The sequence below is a fragment of the Vidua chalybeata genome, chromosome 1, assembly GCF_026979565.1.
Source record: "Vidua chalybeata isolate OUT-0048 chromosome 1, bVidCha1 merged haplotype, whole genome shotgun sequence".
NCBI lineage: Eukaryota > Metazoa > Chordata > Aves > Passeriformes > Viduidae > Vidua > Vidua chalybeata.
In genome coordinates, this window is record NC_071530.1 from 71,698,172 (window position 1) to 71,704,976 (window position 6,805).

Below are 6,805 nucleotides of genomic sequence, written 5' to 3' on the forward strand. Positions count from 1 at the left end.
AACAAAGGAAACAGAATGAGACAGAAACTCACCTTTTTAGCAAGAGGGAGAGATAAAAGATAGAATAAAGTATATAATTAAACCTGATTAAAAATGATTACATTTCCACTGCATTATCCATGATGATAAGAAAGAAAACAGAAAATAGAGGAAATGCTATCAATACTGCTTGTGATTAAAAAGAAAAATGTACTATCCTTGTCTGACTTTCATTTAGTATGAGAGATGATCTCTTTGGCTGTAGTTTATTGGGCTCTTTTTCTGTACCACACTACAGAGAGCTGAGTACACCAAGAAGAAATCTAAATAACTTGTTCATAAGAAAAAGAAAACAAAACGCTGATGACCTTTTAGTATTTGAGGGAATAAACCATAAGCAGCAGTTTGAAGATGAAAAGTAATTGGCATTCTACTTTCTTAATTATTTTTCCAGTTTCGGGCCTTTTAATATAGTTCTGGCTCTTGCTGACATGCCTAAATGAGGTTTACAGAACCTAGAGCATGAATTTTGTGCTCATTAATGGAGAGGCAGCAGGACAAATGTTGCAGGTATTGTTTTCTTCTTTCACCAAGCTTAAATCACCATCCACTATTCATACTTCATGCATATTTGTGGGCCACTGAAATGAAAAGCCCTTAATGCAGCTCCAGTCAAACATAGCGCTGGCAGAAAGAAGGTAAGCTAGATGATCCCACTGAAAAATCTTGATCAACTAATATGTAAAAAGTGTCAATCTCAACATCCATTGCAGCATGATAAAATAAAAGAACGAAATCAGGCCAGTCCTCTGAGCACTGTATTCACAGACCTGTAACATCTTTGTATGTAGAACAGAAAAAAGATATCTTGTCTAAAAAACTGAGCTGCTGTAAAACAAACTGGCTTATTTAGGGCAGGAATGGTAATTACACAGAGGGGAACAGTGAAATGATTAATGCTTCTCTGTATTATGGAAAGATGTTAGAGGTCAAGAATCACCTTCTGCATTTCTGATATGCCAGAGGACAAACTCCAATGAAGCTCCTGATGCTGAAAAAGGAGACACGTTCCTCTACTGAAGCCCATTGCCTCTAGAAGCTACTTGTCCTGCCTCAGCATGGCAGAATGTCGTGTATCTTGCAGCATCAGTCTGTTGGCGTCTTGCCTAGAAGCACCATACAACTGGAACTTCTCTCCATAGGATACATAGGGGATCTGGGGGAATTAGCATCAGCTTGGTGACTAAAGGTGACTAAATGATCTCCTTTACTTTGGCTGAGTGCCTAAAATTATACTGTGCAAGTACCCATCTCCCTCTCTCCCTTTTGTGTGTAGCTATAGGTGCTGTTGCAGTACGTGCAGTCATGTTGACATTTTTGTCAGTTTATTTGGTTTGAATGACAGTGGCAAGGTAGCTCAGGTAGAGAGCTGAGCACTGGCAGTTGACAGCAACAGTGAAACCCATGATATATATTCCAGTGGTCAGCTTGAGACACGGCTTGATTGACCTGGTTTCACTCTACTTGTGCTGGAGGCAGCTGGACCACACCTTGCTGAACTGTGCTGCAGTATGAGGCCTTCATATCTTCAGTTACAGCATAGATGGGCCATTGTTGCCTTTCAAGAATTCCATGGCACAGTAATGGGCTGTAAGGAGATCTGAGCCCACCCAGAAGCAGCCACAAGCTGGTTGGTAGTGCTAAAGTGTGGAAGTGAGAAGGCTGGGGCTGTCAGTGGTGCCAGCAGGAAGAGGTGGCATGTCTTGTTGTAACAAGTGTGTGGGGATAACACCGAGGAGGCAGTGTTCAACTTTTCTTACCTTTATCAAACTTCCAAATTTTCTGTTCCTTTCTGAGAAAGCAAGAGATGAAAACTCAGTGGCATTCACTCACTAAGGAGGTCAGGGGAGACCATAACCTTCCTTGATGGAGTGCCCAGTGCAGGTGAGAGAGAGCAGAAAGATGCATCTAGTCAGGTGGGTAGGTGTCTCATAAAATCAAACAGGGCTAAGGTATGACACTCCTACATTAATTACATTTAAGAGCTTAAGACAAATTTTTTATAATTTCTCCAATTACTTGGATGACATATAAGAAGTGTCTGGAAAAATAGTAATACATTACTGTCACAACATACAGCATGACTCTACTAGATGAAACATCAGGAGAAATAATATAGGTGGGAGATTTGGAAAAGAAAAAAAATAGTTTCATATTGCCTGCCTTTTCTGATGAGCAACATAGTTTGAATATCTTTCAATTTTTCTTCTACTATTTGTTAATGGGGACAGGGAGTGGGGAGAAGGCAAGAATATCACATGGAGCAGGCAACCTTCAAAGTTTCTTGTATCTTGAATAATTGCTGTTTTAGAAGATGCTAGGAAGGAAACTTATGAGCATGATCAACTGAACTTTTTCATCACGCTTTTACAAAATATAGAATATGTATCAAAAGGAAATAATGGTGAATATACTCTGCTTGGTTGAATGCTCCACTATATTCTTCACAGAAAATGACTGGGAACAACTGGCATCTCACTACATCTTGCCAAAAGCCTGAAGGGAGCTTCTGTAATAAACTCCCTACCTTTTGCTTTCCTTAGCATCAAAATGTCAGTGCTGAACATGCTGCTGTGAACAGCACGTGTAGGAACAGCATAATGGAAGATAATGGCAAGCATTATTTGGAAGGAGATTATGTCATATGAAAAAAATAAAAAACCTAAACAAATAGCCAATCTGTTGATGCCTGAACATTCCTGTGCCTGGAAACACAAATATGTCACTGCCCAAATCTGTTTGGACTGAATCAAGAACAATTCTACCTCTGAGCCAAAGCAGTTTTGTTGGATAAGACAGTGCAATTGAGATTCATTCTATTATCTCTCCCCATGTGTGGAAAACTAGAGAAAAGGCAGAGCAAAAGGGAATGAAGGATAAACACCAGCTTTTTTGCTTTTTATTTCTTCTTTGGCCACATGAATGTAGTGTGATCTACAGCTGTGAGAGGCCAGTGGAGCCAAGCTGACCGTGTGTTTGGATGCCAGGAGCTGGCTGTTCATGGTCTGCTTTTGGGTCCTTGGTTCCCAATGGAGCTGCAATACAGAAAACATGTTATTCATGTTGCACACACTGCAGAACACTGCATCAGTGCTGAGGGACAGACTTTAGGTTTAAAACAGGAGATCCTTGTGGACCTGTGAAGAAACAGTTGTCAGAGTGAGATACAGAAAGAATGAGGATGTAGTGTGGCAGCCTGGTAACAGAGAGGCCTTGGGACAATGAATACTCTTTTTTTAGTTGAATCCAAGAAAATTAATATTTACTCTAAAAATCCAAATCTAACTTATCTGGTCACCTTCTTTGTACTAGTTTGTTTTTTTTGGTTTTTTTTTTTTTTTTTTTTTTAGAAATTATTGCCAGGAAGAATTAAACTGAATTAAATAGATTGTTCTAATTTACCTTGGTGTCATCTCTGGAAGGAAAAAATCTCATACTGCTGCAGAGTCCATACATTTATTTGTCTTGTTTTTAATGTCCACTGTAGTGCTACATCTTAAAAAGCATGCTGCTAAACTGTGCAGCCTATAAAACAGACATCAGGAGGTACGTGCACTGTGTGAAATATCCCATGATTTAATTTGAATTTGCACCATTACTGAGACACTTGTGCAATTATGTACTGCATTACATTTCCAGCTGGAGACCAGAGATAAGGTGTTTCAGGAATACCTATAGACCAATCACAGTCTTTAAAAATGGATTAGCAATTGGAGGTCTGGTACTTCAGAGCCTTGAAAGGACTCTGTTTAAGGGGAGGCAAGGAAAGAGGGCAAAAGGAAAGATGGGTTCAGCACCTTCTGAGAGCCAGATCTTCTAGCTTATGCCAAGCTGGGCATCCTGATGTAACAGACAGTTCTGAGAATTTAGGAACACAGAAAAATGTACACCTCAGTCTGCCTGCAGCTCTTGCAACAGTGCCAGAAGAAGCGGCTGTGTAAGCCTGCACAGCTGCCAGAGCTGCCCATAAAACAAACCCAGCCCCACCTCCAGCCCTGCTCAGCTCTCTGGGAGGGCAGGAGACATGGGGAACACAGGGAAGCTGCTATCCTTCTTAGGCTGCCATCTACCATTTCCACAGGTGACACAGGAACAAGAGGAGGGACGTGGCTTTTTGTCTCTTGTATCCCCTTGCTAACCATATCGCAGACTGACCTTTACTTTGAGGTTGTCCTCTTCTTGTACTTTCCTGTTTTCCCTCAGTAACATACAATACCAAGTGGTTTTTTTTTGTTTTTGTTTTTTTTTTAATATTACAGGGACGATATAATTTATCTTGTGTGGAAACAAGAAAGGTTTAGGTGCAAAGAAAAGACATTTAATAACTCCTGTGACCTGGACAGCCTCATCTATTATAGCATTATTTTATTTGAACTGTGAGACCAGAGAGCAGCAAAAAGACGTCTGCTGTTTGACTGACAAACGGCTGGCATAACAAACATCCAGCGGGATGTGAACGATCATTACTTCTAAGTGCAATGTGGACTCTTTCTCTCTGAGTCAGTTTTACCTCTGAAGGTGAATGCCTGCTCACCTGCAATATATTCTGCCTGCAAATTGGCAAATGCCATTGTAATGCTTCTCATTTTATCTTTTTCTATTAAGCCTGAGGAAAGAAGTTATGAGGAAGAGAAACATTTTTGTGTTCTCTTCAAAACCTTCTATGTAAGCAAAACTTAATCAAAGGGAACTGTTTATCATTTGATTTTGAAATAATTTTGCCTTTCAATGTTCCCTACATACGTCAAGAGGAATAGAGGCTTGCAGGAAAGGCAGATGAAATGGCCTCCTCTTTTTATTTATTGATTTTGTACAACTCAACATGGAAATTTTGTATAACAAAACCGGCAGCTTAAGAAAGATGCCTAAGTCATCAAGAACCACTTAGGTACACAATGGGTGAAACTAGGCACCACACACGGTTACTGCTTGTGAGAGGAATATGTACACAAACACCCTTTTGCACCACATGTGCACTTCTGTGGAAGAGGTCACAAATACCTGGGGAGCTAAAATTTACCTCTGTGATGTGCCAGGTGGCTAGGCACAGCTTGTGGGGACTTTGCCTAGGCCTCAGCAGTGGCAGAAATTACAGACACACATCCCAAAATAGAGTCAGTGTTGTCTCCTACAGCTGATACACAGATGACCATTAGTTGTTGGATAAAAGCACATTTAAATACTTCAAAAAACCCTACAAACCACACCATAAACCAAAAGAATTCTTACAAAAAGCACAAAAACTTGTTGATAGTACCATCACGCTATTTTACTCTGCAATAATACAGTTTCCTCATCAAGATAAATATTCAGCCTTCAGCCCGGTAGTGTGTCTGCTCAGGAGCTGGATTACTGCCTCATAAAACTGTGCAATGGTGCAATTATCACTTTGGTATTAGCAGGTACTGCAAGGTGCTCTCGTTCTGTATTAGGTGGGACACTTTATGGTGGCAATAAAACTGATGTGGCTTCAAGTACTTGTTACAATGATAAATTAATGAATCATACCGTGGGCTATGTCTTTAACAAAATTGAATAGCTTCTTTTCTTGTAATATGCACTGGAGGTAGGTGAGATTTTATGCAAGTGGAGTGATGTCAAACTGGAGGGGGAGGGCTGAGATGAAGGTGTATGAAGCTGAGACAGAAGCATATGTCAGAGACTTCACTAATGTGCATTTCTTAACTCTGCTTCTCATTTTCACTGTTTCCCCTACCCCATCATTTGGAAATGATCAGGCACTAACTTTTGTACAAAACCACGGGGGACTCTTTGGACAAAGTCGAGCTTACCAATTTTGTTCAATTGTCACGCTCACAGACAAAGCAGGAGACTGAGTGAGTATTCCACATTCTGAGATGTAGGTGGGTTGGGAATAAACACCAACATGTACCAGGATTGCTTCTGGATAAAAAGGAGTAATACTCACTGCAAAAAAAAAAAAAAAAAAAAGCATATCTCATTCCTCACAGACTGTGTAGATGCAGAAGGATGGGGATGCAGAAGGAAAATGTCACACTATGCAATATTTGCAAAGTCTGGAAGGAGTAGTGTTAGAGGCCTTTTCTGCACATGAGCTGACTAGTTGCTGCAGTGGAAAGAGTTCCAGTACTGAAAGTGTATTTGGATTGAAAAGTAATGATATCACATGCTGAAGGGAGAGGTAAAATACAGTTGAAGCAGATAAAAGGAAAACAGACCAAGGTAATCTAGAAACTTCCCTACCACATTTGGTTATCAAGGATATTAGATACTTTCACAGACTTGCAGAAAGTGATTATGTGGGGCTCTTCCCCATATTTTCCTCCCACACTGTTTTGAAAAATTCTGGAAGTAATTTCCCACCTTCCCCCACACCCTCCCCCGCAAAATGTCGGATTCAATATTGTCACAATCACACATTTATGAATTTCCTTGAGCTTAGTTTTTAATTGCACACTATCTGAATGGGCATTGAAACACCATTTATCAAGAGCTGAAGTTGGTTTCAGAGTAAATAGAAAACAAAATCAAATAAAGTGGGAATAATTTTAAAAATGTTGCCAATTAAAAAAAACTCAAGATTTTTAAGTAGACATAAAAGGGTTAATTTTAGGAGTCTAAAGCAAGAAAATAAAATATGTCTTATGCTTTCAAAAATTTTCTCTTTTCTATTTTAACAAATCAAAACAAGTCAGAGAGTAAAAGTGCAGGTGTTTCAGATGAACGAGTAACTAAACCATCTTTGAGGTCTGACCTTCACATCTACGGTTTAAAATGAATGCTT

At 39.7% G+C, this 6,805-nt stretch overlaps 1 long non-coding RNA gene across 3 annotated transcripts; it reads left to right on the forward strand.

Annotated features, from left to right (window-relative positions):
* The first annotated feature begins 1,678 nt into the window (after positions 1–1,678).
* On the forward strand, positions 1,679–2,686 carry LOC128787363 (uncharacterized). Of its 3 annotated transcripts, none has more exons than XR_008430843.1 (3): positions 1,679–1,754; positions 1,841–1,955; positions 2,583–2,686. It is a non-coding gene; the product is annotated as an uncharacterized LOC128787363 (long non-coding RNA). The 3 variants fall into 3 exon arrangements; XR_008430747.1 differs by having other exon boundaries at positions 1,841–1,923; XR_008430919.1 differs by having other exon boundaries at positions 1,679–1,732; positions 1,841–1,923.
* The last annotated feature ends 4,119 nt before the right edge of the window (positions 2,687–6,805 follow it).